This window comes from Ranitomeya variabilis, chromosome 2, assembly GCF_051348905.1.
Source record: "Ranitomeya variabilis isolate aRanVar5 chromosome 2, aRanVar5.hap1, whole genome shotgun sequence".
Lineage (NCBI taxonomy): Eukaryota > Metazoa > Chordata > Amphibia > Anura > Dendrobatidae > Ranitomeya > Ranitomeya variabilis.
The window spans coordinates 674,379,139-674,399,518 of record NC_135233.1 but is presented as its reverse complement, the minus strand read 5'-3'; positions in this window follow the sequence as shown (position 1 = coordinate 674,399,518).

Genomic DNA, 20,380 nt, shown 5'->3' with positions numbered 1-20,380 from the left:
TGCAGCTGGCTGACAATTCACAGTGTACACAGGAAGCTGCCAGTAAGGGGTGTGGGCTGGGTTATCCACAGCCCAGAAGTTTTAGCTTTGCTAAATCTAAATCAGGCAAAGCAGGCATTCTATCAAAACTGCACCAAGCAGCCCAGTAAGGGATACATCTCTTGAATCAGGATATCTCCTCATTGTACTGTTGTCAGATTCCATAGCAAAAACCTGCTGACAAATTCCCTTTAATTACTACTGGGTGCCATTGTCATGAGTCACTCTCTCTAATAAATGGCGCAAAAGACCCAAATGGATTCTTCAAAAATGCCATGATGGCTAATGATAATGGTGCATGTTTGTCATAATCCAGATTTTAAAAGTTTGAAGAGGATGTAAAGCTAAATTTTAAGTACTTACCCAGATCTATACTCAAGAACCTTAAATGCTTGAAATATTTTTTGGGATATTGGTCTTCTCTTACAATATGTGAGCCTGTTGTTTTTCACAGTAATAAGATTCCATTGATTCAGAATCATACTTTTTGTTTTTCTCATTTTCTGAAGGTTTTCAACAATAATAAAGAGCTCTTGTGAGAAAGTAAAGGTAAAGGTTACATTACCACCTGAATATCATACAGTCAAAAATAGTCTTTAAAAAACACTTTAAAAGATCCTAAAGGACTTGGCTAGTCCCATTTTAAAATGTCACAAAGACTTGATCAGCACTATTGCAGTCCTTGCTGATCCATAACCTCCTCTATGGTGATATTTTAGCCCTGGAGCCAGTGCTTCAGAACGGTGCTAACCACTGAGCCATTATTCTAATCCTATACATTGTCAGTGAAGTAGTGAGCATGAGGATGTCCAGAAATAATGAATGATGATTTTGTTATTTTCTTCAGGATATTTTAGTATGAACCGAGAAATCCGATTTAGTATACCTAAAGAATGCACATGATAAGACAACAAAACAGCATTTCTTCATGTGGTTAAAAGAGGGATCATGCCTGTATTTGTTCTGGACTACGAGGTTTTCCTGATGTTACTCTCCTCACTATCCAGTGATCAAGGCAAAGAATTTCTGCTCTGAAAGAATGTCTTGCATAAATCTCCCATGTATAGCTCTTCATTAGTTGAGAAAAAGTCAAGAGCCAAAAATCTCAACTCAGGCCCCAATTACTAATGAAGGAAATATATGTCTAATGTTTTATATGGTGCTAATAGCATACATACTATACCAGTAGTCTATGCTGCTGTATTACATTCTAGGTTACAGGGACATAGCCTCCAACTAAAGAATAAAGAGATGTTAAGAATGTGGTGGAGCTATGAACATGGAGTTGGTGCACAGGATATCCTTTCTTGGATGTTGCAGGATGTGGTGGTGCCAGATAAACAAGCACCAATTTCAGTTCTCATTCATCAAACAGTTTGCACCAGGATTCTGTTTTAAAACTCTTTGAAGTGTTGAAAAATGTTGTTATAGTTGTGAAAAAATATAGCAACACAGGTGTAAATTACAACAGAAATGAACTCCAGTCACTGACTAGAATACACTTCCTATGCTGGTGCACAGAATCGGAAAGATGCGCCAAATTTCTTAAGCAATGGACACCTCTCAATGAATATGACACATAGGACCATTTATCAAGACCAGCATGAAATATGTTGCCCAATATTTTGGCACCATATTATAGAGCAGGAGTAGATGAGCAGATTGATAAATAGTTTTGTGAGAAAATATTTAGCATAACTGAAAAGGCCTACATAAGGGAACACCAAGCTGATCCTACTCATGAAAGTATGATGTTGGGTGGCATAATATACGGTAGCCAGACCACTCTAGTTTTCATGCCAGGGAAACTAACAGCTTACATTGGTTATGGAAACAGTAATACAGCCATGTCTCCAAAGTGTCCTAGGAGAAGCTGATTTTCAACACCGCCGGGCTGCATTTGGCTCGCACTACTGTGAGGAATCTATGTGGCCTATAGTGTCTCCAGACTTGTCTCCCTTTGAGCACATCTGGCACATCATTGGTTGGTATGTGTAAATGGAGCTGTCAGCAGTGGATCTTGATGATTTCCTTTCCCAAATACATTCAGCATCACAGAACATTACTCAGACAACCATTATTAACCACATTGATCGCATGCCAAAGTGAATAAGTATGGGGGGGGGGATTTTTGCACAACACGCTTATACTCAATACTAAAGAAATGGGAAAGTTTTGAAAATTTTGTTTTGCATATCATTAACATGTCTATTGATCCCGTGATTTTAATAATCCCATAACTTTATCTTATTGTTACAATTTCAGTGTTGAAGAGTGTATGTGTACTCTTGCAAAATAGTTTTTTTCTTCACTAGGATAACATTTTTATTTCCAAAATACAGTTTGATGCGTATATTCCATTAATATAAGTTCAATTAACATGATTGCAACATTCTGTGTTTCTATGAATATATATTTTTAATGGCATACTTTCTTTTATAAGAATGACCATAATAAATTGCACTTGCTTCTTGCAGCTAAATATAGAGGTCTCTGTTTATGCACAAGACTATGCTGAAGGCATACAGTTCCTTTTATTAGAAGGAATGACCATATTAAAAAATTCACATACATTTTGCAGTGTTTCTAAGAATATATTGTTACAACCACTTAATTGACTATTGTGCACTGAAATATGATACATTGCTGCACTACAATTATTGAAGCCTTGTAAAATGTGTACTTTCTTAAACTGTAAAAACTGAGAAATACTATTTATTGTTTGTACCATGGCGTTCGAGTAAATGTACTGAATTACGTGAAGATAAATCAAAAGTGTTAACCTATATTTATTGGTAAAATCTGAAGTATATATGTTCTTAAACGTGGTCCGAGACCAGAAAGATGACAAATATGAATGTTGGTTTCCAAACCTTATGTACAAAACCAGTAAAGTTATATACAAGGACACAAATGTAATATATTTTAGATCATAGAAATGGTAAAAGACTGAAATTTCTTTTAGCATATAAGTATATATGCTTTCTTTCACATTAAATATTTTCAAAACATGACCGGATGGAGTTCTGTTTTATGATTCTTTCTTCATTAAAAGCTATGTATGATCTGTCAACAGAAGGAAATAAATGGAAAAAAAATGGTTTAAATCTAAAATAAAATTGTTGAGCCTAAATTCCTCTTTTTTTCAGTACAAGGCCAGAAATTTAGTATCAAGCCATTTTACATATTACATATTGCAGAAGATTAAATCATCCAGAAATGGCCGTTCCATCTTCCCCATAATACCTTGCAATTTTCACATCACCTTTTAAATTACCCGTTTATCAGCAGGGATTATATATAGCCTCTATAAAAGCAAGGGCAGGGAATGCAGCAGCCATTTTGTTTAGTGCGAGAACTTAAAAGTTCATAGCATAGGAATAGAAATAGGTGGAGAAAGCCATAAAACACTGAAAAAATCCATAGCCCCATCCATAGCCACACATGTGAAGGCCGTGTTTGCATTATGGAGCTTGAAATCAGTTGGATATAGTCCTAACAGACCTCATAGTATTATGCACATCCTTTTTGGGCTATTAGAGCACTTGCAAGTTGCTGAAAATCAAATTTTCAAGAACAATTTGCCAAAGCTTACAAAATTGAAATTTAAAAAATTAATTATTGTGTATTAATGAATCTGTCAGCAAGTTTTTGCTGTTCAATATGAGAGCAGCATGACATAGGGGCAGAGGCCCTGATTCCAGTGATTTATCACTCACTGTGCTGCTCGTTGTAGCTTAAATAAAAAAGTGCTTTTTCAGCAGTAGATTATCACTAGAGGACTAGTTGTTTCATGCCATGTTGCTCTTCTGCTTTGTGTAACCTCGTCCTCGCTACTGATTAGCAGCTTTCTGCAAATGTACAGTGTACACAGAAAGCTGCCAATCAGGTGTGTGGGTGGGATTAAGCATAGCTCAGCATTTAGAGAACTGCTAGATCTGCAACAGATAAAACTGTGATTTTATAAAAGAATACACCAAGCAGCCATATAAGTGACACATCGCTGGTATCGGCAGCAAAAATCAGGTGACAGATTCTCTTTCAGGCTGTAATGCTGTGAGCCAGTGTAGTTCTACTGAATAGACTTTGATAAACACAGGGATCAGTTGTAAAGTCTGGTGTCTGGGGTACTGCACACAAAAATATAAAAAATATGTGGCTGTGTTATAGCTGTATCTGACCGGGCAGCAGGCATAGTATATGTTATGGAACCCAACAACTAAGGATGGCTATTTCCACTGAGAACTAAGGTCCAGATATTGATAACTATGGGTAATAGAAGGTTGTGTGTAAGACTGAATGTGGCCCCTTCATAAATTTCACTACAGAACCACATGTTTACTACTGTTGCACACAAAATCCTGTGTATAGAAAATTACTATATGTTTTGCATTATTCCTATGACATCTCTGCATTACTGTACTGGACATTATAATGTGTACATGTGAGAAATGTTTTATTCTTTCTTTCATGCTGTATTATCACAGTGTACACGCTACCCTTTTTTATGTGTACAAGATCCCAGTATTATGACATCACTATGTGCTCATAGTTTTATGTTAGACCCTCAGATCGGCTTAGTAAGCTAATGCCTATATAGAATATAGAATATTTTTCTATCTACTGGCTAACACAGTACCAAGATATATATATCTTTCCTATATCTATATAGAATCCCATCAGACTGAAATCTGAATTTTTCAGATCAAACATTTTAAGTTAGCTTTTCAACAGAAAATACATACTGTCATTGTCATGATTAAGGGAGCTTAGTCTCCAGAAACACATTGAGATTCTTACCCATATGGTTTGTGCTGAAGTCTGTATCCTCTATGTCTAAAGTTTGCGAATAAAGAAAACTCTTTTTTATGGATTCGGTGAAGCTGGACATTCTCTTCTTTTTTAGAAAATAAATACGCATTATAATATTTGTACTCTGAAAAATATTAAAATCATATACTGTGGGGAAAAAACTATTTAGTTAGCCACCAATTATTCAAGTTCTCCCACTTAAAAAGATGAGAGAGGCCTGTAATTGACATCATAGGTAGACCACAACTATGAGAGTCAAAAAGAGAAAACAAATCCAGAAAATCACCTTGTCTGATTTGGCAAGATTTATTTTGAAAATTATGGTGGAAAATAAGTATTTGGTCACCTAATAACATGCAAGATTTCTGGCTCTCACAGACCTGTAACTTTAAGAGGTTCCGCAGTCCTCCACTCATAAATGGCACCTGTTTAATCTTATTAGTATAAAAGACACTTGCCCACAACCACAAGTAGTCACCTTCCAAACTCCACTATGATGAAGACCAAAGAGTTGTTGAAAGACACCAGAAACAAAATAGCCCTGCACCAGACTGGAAAGAGTGAATCTGCAATAGGCAAGCAGCTTGGTGTAATGAAATCAACTGTGGGAGCAATAATAAAATGGAAGACATACAAGACCACTCATAATCTCCCTTAATCTGGAGCTCCACGTAAGATCTAACCCTGTGGGGTCAAAATGATCACAAGAACGGTGAGCAAAAATCCCAGAACCACATGGGGGGACCTAGTGAATGACCTCCATAGAGCTGGGATCACCGTAAAAATGGATACCATCAGTAACACACTATGCCACCAGTGACTCAGATCCTGCAGAGCCAGATGTGTCCCCCTGCTTAGTCCAGTACATGTCTGGGCCTGTCTGAAGTTTGCTAGAGAGCATTTGGATTATCCAGAAGAGTATTGGGAGAATGTCATATGGTCTGATGAAACCAAAGTAGAACTGTTTGGTAGAAACAAAACTCATCAAGGAGATAGAATGCTGAGTTGCATCCAAAGAACACCATACCTACTGTGAAGCATGGGGGTGGCAACTTCATGCTTTGGGGCTGTTTCTCTGCAAAGGATGACTGATCTGTGTACGTGAATGAATGGGGCCAGGTTTTGTAAGATTTTGAGTGCAAACCTCCTTCCATCAGCAAGGGCATTGAAGATGAAACATAGATGGGTATTTCAGCATGATAATGATCACAAGCACACCGCCAGGGCAATGAAGGAGTGGCTTCGTAAGAAGCATATGAAGGTCCTGGAGTGGCCTTGCCAGTCTCCAGATCTTAACCCCATGGAAAACCTTTGGAGGGATTTAAAAGTCCATGTTGCCCAGTGACAGGCCCAAAACATCACTGCTCTAGAGGAGATCTGCATGGAGGAATGGACCAACATACCACCAACAGTGTGTGCCAACCTTGTGAAGACTTACAGAAAACGTTGACCTCTGTCATTGCCAAAAAAGTATATATAACAAAATATTGAGATGAACTTTTGTTAATGACCAAATACTTATTTTCCACCATAATTTGCAAAATAAATCTTGCCAAATCAGACAAGGTGATTTTCTGGATTTGTTTTCTCATTTTGACTCTCATAGTTGTGGTCTACCTATGATGTCAATTACAGGCCTCTCTCATCTTTTTAAGTGGGAGAACTTGCACAATTGGTGGCTGACTAAATAATTTTTTCCCCACTGTATCACCACATTATATACAATATTATGCGTGAATGTAGAGTTGAGGGACTTTTACTTTTTTCGGATCGAGTCGGGTTTCGCGAAACCCGACTTTGTCAAAAGAAAAGTCGGGTTGGGTGAAATCGGCCGATTATTGCGAAAAGTCGGGGGCCGACTGAAACACGAAACCCAATGCAAGTCAATGGGGAATCAAAGTCGGCAGTGAGTGGAGGACAGGAAAACACCTACAGTGCACATTTTAATGCCAAAAACATCAATTATTATTACTTAAGCTTGTCAATCTTAATTTACTTTATAATAATAGTTAGGCATTGAAAACTGGGGGTCATTTTGCTAAAGTTGTGGGGGAGCAGGGCTGGCTCAAGATTTTTGTGGGCCCAGGAAATGCGGAATACGTCATGGCGGTGGAGCAGGGAGAGGTAAGTATTTAAACTTTGCAAGTGCTGTGATCCTGAGCAAGCAGGGGGGGCCCACTCATTGGCACAGGGCCACTCATAGTACGGCGGTGTGTTTGACGGCGGGTGGTGCCTCCCACTGGCAGAGACACTTTTGCGTACTATGAGGGGCCATGTGCCTGTGACGTCGCCAATGAGTATGCCCCCCCACCTGATGAAGGAACCTGCACTTTCATCTGCACCTTCCTCTTTGTCCCCGTGTAAGGTGGTGTAGTATGCGGGAAGGGGAACCTGACTTTCAGCAGGGTTAGATTCTGGCTGTGTAGAGTGCAAGGGGAATGTAGTGGTCTGGGTCAATGTACCAGCAGACTCATCTAGCAGTGGCTGGGCAATGGGCAGGATGAGGAGGAAACACAGATATAGGCCCAAATAATAAAGTAGGCTAAATGCAGTTTAAAATTGGTAACATGACTAAACAGGCGGCATTGCTTTGTTCAGTGGAGGAAAACTGTAATGAGTGGCAGACACAGTTAGTAGGCCCAAATAATAAAGTAGTTCTAAATGCAGTTCAAATGTGGTAACAGGACTAAACAGGCGGCATTGCTTTGTTCAGTGGAGGAAAACTGTAATGAGTGGTAGACACAGTTAGTAGGCCCAAATAATAAAGTGGGCTAAATGTCTGCCAAAAAATTGTTCATAAATAAATAGGCGACATTGCTTTGCTCAGTGTCGGAAAATTGTAATGAGTAGCAGACTACGTTAGTAGGCCCAAATAGTAAAGTGGGCTAAATGTCTGCCAAAAAATTATTCATAAATAAACAGGTGGCATAGCTAGGTACAGGGGTGGACTCCTCTGCTGAGTAGCAGACAGGGGTAGTAGGCGCAAAGTATTAACTGGTCTAAATGGAGGCCAGGGCCCCTGTATATTTTAACTATCATCTATCATTTCAACAAATTTGTATTGGCAGTGCCATTGAAGGATTTAACAGCACAGACTACACAGTGGTGGAGCAGGGAGAGGTAAGTATTGCAAGTGGTAGAGCACTGTTCGAGCTGGGGGGAACACTCTCATGTGGGCGGCTGTACTGGCACAGGGCCCCTCATATTACGACGGTGTGTATGACGTTAGTTGTGCACCACCACCGTCAGAGACACTTCATTGTACTATGAGGGACCCTGTGCCAGTGCCGTCGCCCAAGAGTGGGCCCACCCACCTGTCCAGGCAAACGGTACTCGCATGGGTGCTTGCGCCAGGTGGTGACCACGGCCCTGTGGGGGGAGTCAGCCCATTTAGGGAGGTATAAAAATGGCCTATGGTGGACATTCAGCAGCTGCAAATGAAGGAATTGGCGAAGTCAGTAAGAGGAGGCCAAAAGCAAGACATTTTTCAGGCAAGCTACGTGTCAGCAGGGGAAGGTGGGGCAAAATAATTTGAAATCCATGACTGGTTCATTTAAATGAAGGTTAGATCATCAACATTTTGGGTAGTCAGACGATGATGCTGGCTCAACACCTCCAGCCTTAGGTGCTATTGTGCTTTTGCCACTACCACTAGATGCACCACCACCACCACCACCACCATCAGTACCAGCTGGCAATCACCGCCCACGGGCTCTTCCACCAGACTTCCTCATTTTTTTGAAAATCTATCCAAAATAACAACCGTTATATGGTACTGTAAAACAAGGTAGAAGGTGTAGTATATAAACTTGTTGAGAATTTAAATCTCCCATTTTTTGGGGGGAGACTGAACCAAAACTCAGGCCCTGTGCATAAAACAACACAATGTAAGTGGCAGAAAGTGGCTGGCTGATATACGACAAACTAACAGGACTGAAGTATATCCACTTTGTGAGAATTTGAATCTCACTTTTTTTTTTGGAGACTGAACCAAAACTCAGGCCCAGTGTATAACACAACACAATGTAAGTGGCAGAAAGTGGCTGGAAGACATGAAAAAATGCAAGAACTGTAGTACAATTTCAATCTCCCTACAATTATCTCAGGACAATTATGGCAGCAATACAAAGGACTGCTGCACACAAAAGTGTGGACAAATAAACAAGATAACTGTGCAGAAAGGAGCAACAGGATTTTTGTTTTTAAAAAAGCAGTTGGTTTGCACAGCAGCGGTGCAAACAGCAATGCAGCTATCAGGGAGCCTTATAAGGCAGCCTAATAAGCTACAGAGCTGATGCACAAAGATATAGCCCCCACTGTCCCTGCAAAAAAAAGGTGGTGTTGGACAGTGGAAATCGCTACAGCACAAGCGGTTTGGGGGTTAATCTTCCCTCCCTAACTATATCCCTTCTTCTGATGAAGCTGCAGCAACCTCTCCCTATGCTAAGATCGGCAGAAGTAAGATGGCGGTCGGCGTGCACGCCCCTTTATAGCCCCTGTGACGCCACGGAAAGCAAGCCAATCACTGTCATGCCCTTCTCTAAGATGGTGGGGACCGAGACCTATGTCATCACGCTTCCCACACTCTGCGTCCTCCTTCATTGGCTGAAAAATGGCGCTGAAAGTGTCATATGAAACGCGACTTTTGCGCACAGATCGGCGACCTCATAGCCGATCCCACACTAGGATCGGGTCGGGTTTCATGAAACCCGACTTTGCCGAAAGTCGGCGATTTTTGAATTTGTCCGATCCGTTTCGCTCAACCCTACGTGAATGTAATGAAAAATAAACAAGAGACACTTACACGACGCTCACTTACTAAGTCATATCAGAATCATGGCCCTTATACAAATGAGTAACATTATTCTAAAATAAATTAATAATATTGATCTAAATGCATTCAATACACAGGTCTGTGACTAAAAAGCTGTTTGATTATTTTCATATAATTTCCATGTATTTTGATAATGAAAAAAATATTTGAAAAAATCCTAAACTTCAGGACGTTGTCAGGTGGTTAGTGACATAATGAAAGGTCTTTATTAGGGTTGAGCGACTTTTATTTTTATAGGATCGGGTCGGGTTTCACGAAACCCGACTTTCTCAAAAGTCGGGTCGAGTGAAATCGGCCGATCCTATAAAAAATTCGGGGTCGGGGTCGGCCGAAACACGAAACCCAATGCAGTGCAATGGGATATTATGGTTCCCAGGGTCTGAAGGAGAGGAAACTCTCCTTCAGGCCCTGGGATCCATATTTAAGTGTAAAATAAAGAATTAAAATAAAAAATATTGATATACTCACCTCTCCGACGCAGCCTGGACATCGCCGCTGGTAACCGGCATCTTCCATTCCTAAGAATGGCGCTTGAAAGACCTTTCGATGACGTCACGGCTTGTGATTGGTCGCGGCCGCCCACGTGACCGCTCAGCGACCAATCACAAAGCCGTGACGTAATTTTCAGGTCCTAAATTCCTCATTCTAGGAATTTAGGACATGAGAATTACGTCACGGCTTTTGATTGGTCGCTGAAAGAAGCCGAGGGTGAGTATATTCCTATTAGGTATATACTCACTCTCGGACGCGCCCTGCTTCTTTCCGGCAGCCTTCCTTCTTAAGAATGAGCGCGTGAAGGACCTTTCGATGATGTCACGGCTTGTGATTGGTCGCGGCGGCCCACGTGACCGCTCAGCGACCAATCAAAAGCCGTGACGTAATTCTCATGTCCTAAATTCCTAGAATGAGGAATTTAGGACCTGAAAATTACGTCACGGCTTTGTGATTGGTCGCTGAGCGGTCACGTGGGCGGCCGCGACCAATCACAAGCCGTGACGTCATCGAAAGGTCTTTCAAGCGCCATTCTTAGGAACGGAAGATGCCGGTTACTAGCGGCGATGTCCAGGTTGCGTCGGAGAGGTGAGTATATCAATATTTTTTATTTTAATTCTTTATTTTACACTTAAATGTGGATTCCAATACCGATTTCCGATATCGCAAACATATCGGAACTCGGTATCGGAATTCCGATACCAGATTCAGAAGATCGCCGACCTCATGGCCGACCCCACACAGGGGTCGGGTCGGGTTTCATGAAACCCGACTTTGCCAAAAGTCGGCAACTTCTGAAAATGGCCGACCCGTTTCGCTCAACCCTAGTCTTTATGCTTTCAAGAAACTTGCATTGGAATTTCATTCATCTACTGTGTTTCCCCAAATTAGCATTGTGGCTTTGCAAAAGTGTATTAATTTCCCTAACCATTTCTGTTTCATTTGTGGTGAATATACAGTGTTGAATCAACAGCTTACTATTACAGACTTTGTGAAAAAAGTATACTTCGCATACTACGGACTAAAACTTGGAGATCAAGATGAAGTTTGGGAGCATCATCAAGTGTGCAAACGGTGTGCTGAGGACCTCCGAAATGGGTTCAAGGATAAGAAAAAAGCTTTCTGTTATGGGATTCCTATTGTATGGCAAGAGCAAAAGAACCATAGTAACAACTGTTAGTTTTGTTCATGCAATGTTAAAGGGTATAAAATTGTAAATTCCATTTCATACCCCAATCTTCACTCAGCAATTCGTCCCATCCCCCATAGTACAGATATACCAGTACCCAAGGCCCCTGCTACCTTGGAAGAGATACCTAGATCTGATGAAGGTGGAATCATACCTGAGCCAGATGACAAATCAAGTTCTGACTTTTAAGATGATACAAGACCAAAATTTGTTTCCCAGGAGGAGATGAAGGATTTAGTAAGAGACTTGAATCATCCCAAAGATGTCGCTGAGTTACTCAGATCCAGGCTCAAAAGCAGGAATTTAATGTTACCAGGGGTGTCTTTTTCATGGTTCAGACATTGTGAAAAGGAGTTTGTTACTTACTTTGCCCAGGAAGACAAGTTGGTTTATTGCATCGATTTTGAAGGTTTCATGGGTCAACTCAAAATCCATTATGATTCAGCACAATGGCATATTTTTTATAGATTCTTCAAAAAGAAGTCTCAAAGCAGTTTTACTCCACAACGGCGGTTTTTACACTTCCATCACTGTAGGTCATTCCGTACACTTGAAGGAAACTTAAATATGAAGACCACGGTTGGCAAGTGTATGGGGATTTTGAGGTCTTGTGCATGCTGCTCGTTCAACAAGCTGGGTATACCAAATACCCTTGTTTTTTGTGTCTGTTGGATAGTCAAGACTGATAAAATCATGGGACCAAGAAGAGTTGGCAGCCGAGGGTGCTCACAGTCAGTGAAAAAAATGTCCTCTGAGAAACTTTGGTACCTCCCTATAAAGTTCTTCTACCACCTCTCCACATAAAATTGGGCTTGATGAAGCAATTCGTAAAATCACTCCCAAGAGATGGGGAATCCTTCAAATACTTGGTCACCAAGTTTCCAAGCCTCTCGGAGGCAAAATTGTAGGAAAGTGTGTTTGTCGGACCAGACATTAGAATGCTTATAGAAGGGTGGATTGCATTTAAATAGGTTGTAGAGAAATTTTTAAACAGTAAAAAAGATCCTGACAACAAAAAAAAGTCAGATGAAAGCTGAAAGCATTCCAAGCTTTCCTGAAAATTTGGGAGCTGCAAGTGAAGAGAAAGGTGAACGATTCCACCAGGACATTAAAGAGATGGAAGGAAGATACCAGGGAAAATGGAGCATTACAATGATGGCAGACTACTGTTGGATGCTTCAGAGAGACATTCCAGATGCTACTCACAAGCATAAATGTACCAAGAAGAGCCTCACAGGGGGAAAAAAAAATGGAATTTAGTGAGTGTTATTGAGCTCTTTTCAGTTCAAAAATGTTTTTCATTAAAAATTTGCGCTAAAAAATTAATTTTATAAGCCTATTTTCATTTATTTTGCGGTATTACCTTATTTAACATAGTTACCTAAATTGTCATGAAGTGTGATGTTCTATGAGAAATCGGAGGTCATTTTCAAATTCAGCGCACTACAAAATATAAATATTACCTGGAATAATCAAAACAGCTCTTGAAATTTATTTTTTTGCCGACCTGTGATATCTGTACTTGAAAACATGTAAGATTGCTTTAATAAGTACTTTCCAAAAAGAAAAAGCTAACAGGGAAAAAAAGCGTCAATGGGTTTAACTAAATAAGAGAAATAATAAATGACATCCAAACTGAATGACATTTTCCCATTTCCCTCTACACCACAGATATTTGTATGTTACTGGTCAATAAAATGAGCTAATGTCTTTTTGTTAGGCCAAATTCATATATAGTTCATATAGTTACATAGGTTGAAAAAAGACCTACTGTAGGTTCAACCCTTCTCCACCAATTATATTATATATATGCCAGAGATGGCAGTTGCTACTGTAGACAAGAAGGGGAGGAGGGAGGCGCTCTGTCTCAAGCTCCTCCCTTCTCCCGTCTACATAGAATCTTATCAGTAGCACCTGCCATCTCCTAGCTCAATAATGGGAAAGTCTGTCTTCATTGAATACAGATTTTTATTTCAGAACTGAAAATTGTAATAATGATTGATGATTATTTTCATGTGAACTATTGATTTATGAAATAATAATTACAACGACGGTTACTCTTTAAAGAGAATCCATCAGCATGATTTTGTAAAGTAAAGACATGGCTGTAATAGCACTGTAATAGAGATTAACGTGATACCTTTGGTGAAGAAATCTGCTTTGTTCTTCTTTAATCAGCATTTGAAGTTTTTTGCTAACTAGATTTCAGTGTACAGGGGTTGGACTGTGCACTGGGTCTTCTCCTTCCTGTCTGTAAATCCTCGCCCCCTCCGTCTGTGTCTGGTCTTTGAATGACGGGCCACTACTGAGATTTCAAACACTGATCGGAGGTAGGCAAAGGAGCCGGGAATCATAGACATGGAGGACAAGACCCAGTGCACAGACCGGCCCTGAGCACTGAAATCCAACTAGCAAAAAACTTCAAATGGTGATGAAAGAAGAACAACAAAGTGGATTTCTTCAAAAGGCATCAATTTAATCTGTATTACAGGACCATTACAGTCATGTCTTTCTTTACTTTACATTACAAAACTGTGCTGACAGGTTATCTTTGAATAATTAATTTACTTGCTAAATACCTGCCCTCATACAATCTCAGAGACGAACAGCTAGACCACAAGTTTGTAGTCCTTCTCGTTTTATAAGCTATGTGTATCTGAGGAAAACTCCAGGCATGTCTAATTGTCTAGAACAGTTCTGCTCATCTGTGTTAAAAAAGCTGATATATTGTGCACATGTGTAATACAAATGTCTGGAATGAAATAAACAACGCACAAAATCACAAAAAGTACACTTGGCACATCATGCATTATACTAAATAGAAATGATATTGTAACAGTGCGCTGTGCATCAAAGCAGAGCTTCCACAGAAAGCCACTCTGCTTAGCAGATCCCATAGGAACCCTGGCCCTCATTTTAAACCCCTTCAATAGGATTTGGATTCACATGAGGTCTCTTGGGTTACTTCCAAAACGTGGCTGCTTGCCAATGGAGCGAATTGGCAGATAAGAGGGTAGTCAAGCCAGTTCAAACCCAGAAAAAGCCGACTCAGAACAGAATCAGAAATTTTGAAGAGGTCAGAAGGATACCGAGATCAGTCCCAGGAGGACAGATTCAGAGATAGCATCAAACGGTAGGTGGGAAGTCAATAGAGTCCAAAGTGAATAATGGAAATCTAGCAAGGTGAATCAAGACAGAGCTGCAGGAGTATAAAGCAAGTAATTATAATTTATGACTGTCAGCTGAGACCGACTGCTGGGGGTTTAAATAGGGAAAAGCCCTGTCCATGGCTCCCAGCAGGGAGCTAAATACGCTAATAAACAGCTCTCCACTGCAAAACACAAATACATTTTAAGAATAGGCAAGAACCAGATATCCAAAAGCTGAACTGAAACTCGGTACTGTTACCAGTGGCATTGGCAGCTTTAGTGTGGCTCCCTTAGCGACAAATGCAGAGATAGTAGGAGCATGTTCAGACATGGATGTTACAGCTTTGTCCAACCAAAGACAACAGCAGTGGCCTGCTCGAGTTTTTTTTGTTTATAAATGTGAAGATCTGAGGTTGTAGTTGTAATAATCACCTAGGCAGGTTAATGATGCAACTATTTTTTATTCCTTACATCCATAGTTTTGCAACAACACTTCATGTAGATGGCCAAAATACAATGTCCTCAGTCCACAAGATCCCCTCCTCGGGGCCAATAGTCCTACAGCATCGGTACCAGGCAATACTCACTGTCTCCCAACTTTTAGTTGGCCCACAGATTAGTCACTTTAGTCTGTAGTCACAGTCCAGGCTCCTCCAGACAAAAAATAACACAACCAATGTCCATGTATCCAGGACCAACAATCCTTAAGAAAATTTGGAAAATCCAGATGACAGATCCCTCAACCATAGCAGTGGGATCCAGCCCAGCTGGCAACCAATCTCCAAAACTCCATAGACCATCCATCCAGCTTGGATCATCTTCCCTTTAAGTCACTTCAACAACTGCCTGACTAAACCTGTGGCATCTTTTTCTCCCCCCACTTAGACATTTTCCTCTAGCTCACAGAATAAAGCATATTCCATAAGCCCATCACCTGAGATTCCATGTGGGACCCCCTGTGGTGACTGCTCCCCAGGGTCTACTATCCTCAGCAACAAAATGGGCCTAGGGCTGGGAGGACAATGGATTGAGACCTTGAGATACAGATGAGATTGATAGAATAATTGCTTTACATTTACCTTTGGCAATCTCCTGTCTGACCTTATGTATACATAAGATCCAACCTACATGCTTTTCTCTGCTTGCTGTCACTGAATGGAAACATTGATACCTGGGAATGAACTGACGAGCAAGCAAATAATTAATAAAACACAGCAAGGAAATCTACTATATAATTGTCTAAGGGTCACTTCCGTCTTTCTGTCTGTCCTTCTGTCTGTCTGTCTTTCTGTCTGTCACGGATATTCATTGGTTGCGGCCTCTGTCTTTCATGGAATCCAAGTCACTGATTGGTCGCGGCAGCCATGACAGCCTGTCATGGCTGCCGCGACCAATCAGCGACGGCCACAGTCTGATTAGTCCCTCCCTACTCCCCGGCAGTCAGTGTCCGGCGCCCGCTCCATACTCCCCTCCAGTCACCGCTCACACAGGGTTAATGCCAGCGGTAATGGACCGTGTTATGCCGCGGGTAACTCACTCCGTTACTGCCACTATTAACCCTGTGTGACCAAGTTTTTACTATTGAGGCTGCCTATGCAGCATCAATAGTAAAATGATCTAATGTTAAAAATAATAAAAAAAATAAAAAATCATTATATACTCACCTTCCGCCACCTTTCCCGCACCTCGCGACGCTCCAGTGACCGCTCCATGCAAGCGGCAGGTTCCGGTGCCAAGGATGATATGCGAGAAGGACCTGCCATGACATCACGGTCATGTGACCGCGACGTCATCACAGTTCCTGCGAGAAGGACCTTCCATGATGTCACGGTCACGTGACCGCGACGTCATCACGGTCATGTGACCGCGACGTCATCACAGGTCCTGCGCTCATACCAACCCTGGGACCGGAAGCTGCCGCATGCACCGCACACAGCGTGCACCGCACACAGCGTGCACCGCACTCAGGGCCAGGACTTCAATGGGCCTTCGGAAGGTGAGTATATGTTTATTTTTTATTTTAAGTCTGTATACTACGTGGCTCTGTGCTGTATACTCCGTCGCTGTGCAATGTACTACGTGGCTGGGCAATATACTACTTACGTGGCTGGGCAATATACTAGGTGACTGGGCAATATACTACGTGGCTGGGCAATATACTATGTGACTGGGCAATATACTACGTCACTGGGCAATATACTATGTGACTGGGCAATATACTACGTCGCTGGGCAATATACTACATGGCTGGGCAATATACTATGTGGCTGGGCAATATACTATGTGGCTGGGCAATATACTTCGTGACTGGGCAATATACTACGTGGCTGGGCAATATACTACGTGGCTGAGCAATATACTACGTGACTGGGCAATATACTATGTCACTGGGCAATATACTACGTGGCAGGGCAATATACTACGTGACTGGGCAATATACTACATGACTGGGCAATATACTACGTGGGCTGTGCAATATACTACGTCGCTGGGCAATATACTACGTGGGCTGTGCAATATACTACGTCGCTGGGCAATATACTACGTGGCTGGGCAATATACTACGTGACTGGGCAATATACTACGTGGGCTGTCCCATTGACCTGCTCCCTGGTACGTCTCCTCCTCGGGGTCGAATCTATCCTTTATCCCAGGCAGAGACCAAAGCCATGTCGGAGTACAACAAGGAAAATCTGGCTAGGGGATTCATCCAGAAGTCTTCTTCTCCGGCGGACATGAGTTTCTTTTTCGTCAAGAAGAAGGAACGATCTCTATGGCCCTGTATTGACTATAGAGGTTTAAACCAGATCACGGTAAAGAACCGGTACCCATTGCCATTTATTTCGGAGTTGTTTGAACGTCTCAGAGGGGCCAAGATCTTCACTAAATTGGATCTTATTTGGGCCTACAACCTGATTTTCATATGCCAAGAAGACGAGTGGAAGACTGCCTTCAACACCCGAGATGGGCACTATGAGTACCGAGTTATGCCGTTCAGGCTCAGCAATGCTCCTGCGATGTTTCTGGAATTTGTGAATGACATTTTTAGGGATCATCTGTATTCTTGTGTTGTTCTCTAACTGGATGACATCTTGATCTACTCTCCAGACACAGATCGGAGAGATGTCTGTCTGGTTCTGCAGAGACTCAGGAAGAACCGGCTGTAGGCCAAGTTTGAGAAGTGTGTCTTCGAGCAATCCTCTCTGCCATTCCTTGGTTACATTGTCTCATCCTGTGGTCTGATGATGAATCCAGAAAAGCCTCTATCCTCAAATGGCCTCGCTCGACTGGGCTTAAAGCGATGCAACGCTTCCTGGGGTTCGCTATTATCATCAATTTATTCCACATTCCACATTTCTCATCTCAGATGGCTTCCAGCTCTGCTCTGACCTGAAAAGGCGCCAATTCCATAGCAGAGGAGGCATTTACTTCTCTAAAAAAAGCTTTCTCTTCCACGCCCAAGCTCCATCAGCCAATTGCAGATAAACAGTTTTTCCTCGAGTTAGATACCTCCTCCATAGGCGCCGGAGTGATTCTTACCCAGAAGTCTTCCTCCGAGTGAATGGTCAATTGTGGCTTCTTCTTGAAGGTTTTTTTCCGCTTTTGAAAGAAATTATTCCATCAGAGATTGGGAGTTACTGGCCATCAAGCTGGCTCTGCAAGAGTGGCGTCATGTTCTTGAGGGAGTAGTTCACCAGGTCGTTATTTTTACCGACCATAAGAATCTCGCCTATCTCCAGTCTGCACAGAGGCTGAACCCATGCCAGGCCAGGTGGTCTCTGTTCTTTGATTTAACTTTGTTCTTCATTTTCGCCCTGCTAGCAAGAACATCAAGGCCGACAATCTCTCTAGGTCTTTTCTGCCTCCTGACTTGGAAGAGGAACCACATCATCGAGCCCTCCCACATGGTGACAGTGGCCTCTGTCAATCTGTCTTAGATTCCTGCCGGTAAGACATTGGTAGCTAGTTCAGACAGGAGATGAATTCTTCAGTGGGATCATTCTTCTAAGTTGTCCGGTCATGCTGGGCAGAGGAAGAGTTTGCAACTTATTTCCCGTTATTATTGGTGGCCTACCATGCGTAAGGACACCTTGGAATATGTCTCGGCTTGCCCCTCCTGTGCCCGAAGCAAAACTGCAAAGCATCTTCCATCCGGACATCTTCTGCCACTTCCCATTCCTTCAGTTTCCTGGCAGCACATTGCAATGGACTTTATTATGGATCTCCACATCTCTTCTGTCTGCTCCGTTATATGCGTTGTGGTGAACCTCTTTTCTAAAATGGCTCGCTTTACTCCTCTGTCAGGTCTTCTGTCTGCTCCTGAGCTTGCCGACTACTCTATTCAGCATATTTTTCACCTTCATGGGTTTCCTCTCCACATTGTGTCCAACAGAGGTGTCCAGTTCATTTCAAAGTTTTGTAGGGTGATCTGTAAAATAATGAATGTGGAGCTGGAGTTCTCTTCTGCTTATCATCATCAGTCCAATGGACCGGTGAAGAGGATCAATCAGATTGTGTTTGAGATCCTATGTCACTTCATCAATGTGCATCACAGTGACTGGGTCAAGTTACTACCATGGGCAAAATTCTCTTATAACAACCACATAAGCGAGTCTTCTACTAAGTCTCATTTCCGGATTGTGTTTGGACTCAAACCTGGTATCCCTCTTCCAGGGGCTGGCTGGCAATTTTCAGCCTGGGGGGCAATCACAAGGCAGTGGCACTCGAATTGCGGTGGCCCTCCTTTTCCCTGCTTATATCTGGCCACTGCATTAAAGTAGTAGAGATAACAGGCTTTAAAAACAGGCTGGTACACAGATATGGGAACTGAACGGAGCTTGCTGCATAGATATGGGAGCAGAATCGAGCTTACTCCAGAGATATGGGAACAGAACGGAGCTTACTACAGAGATATGTGAGCAGAACAGAGCTTACTACAGAAATATGGGAGCAGAAAAGAGCTTATTATAGAGATATGGGAGCAGAACCGAACTTACTAGATTCAGAGATATGGGAGCCTAACCGAGCTTACTGCAAAGATATGGGAGCAGAACCAAGCTTACTACAGAGATATGGGAGCAGAACTGAGCTAACAGCATGGATATGGGAGCAGAACCAAGCTTACTGCAGAGATATGGGAGCAGAACGGGGCTTACTACAGAGATATGTCAGCAGAAACGAGCTTACTACAGAGATAAGGGAGCAGAACTAAGCATACTACAGAGATAGGGGAACACAACCGAGCTTACTACAGAGATATGGGAGCAGAAACGAGCTTACTACAGAGATATGGGAACAGAACCGAGCTTACTACAGAGATATGGACGCAGAACCGAGCTTACTGCAAAGATATGGGAACAGAATCGACCTTACTACAGAGATATGGGAGCAGAACCGAGCTAACAGCAAGGATATGGGAGCAGAACCAAGCTTACTACAGAGATATGGGAGCAGAACCGAGCTAACAGCAAGGATATGGGAGCAGAACCAAGCTTACTACAGAGATATGGGAGCAGAACCAAGCTTAGTGCTGAGAAATGGGAGCAGAACCGAGCTTACTGCAGAGATATGGGAACAGAATCGACCTTACTACAGAGATATGGGAGCAGAACCAAACTTACTACAGAGATATGGGAGCAGAACCGAGCTTACTGCAGAGATATGGGAGCAGAACCGAGCTTACTGCAGAGATATGGGAGCAGAACCGAGCTTACTACAGAGATAAGGGAGCAGAACCGAGCTTACTACATAGAAACTGGAGCAGAACTGAGATTACGACATACATACAGTACCATAATCTAGATTACTACATTGATAGAGTACCAGAACCAAGCTTACTGCTTAGATATGGTGCCATAACGGAGC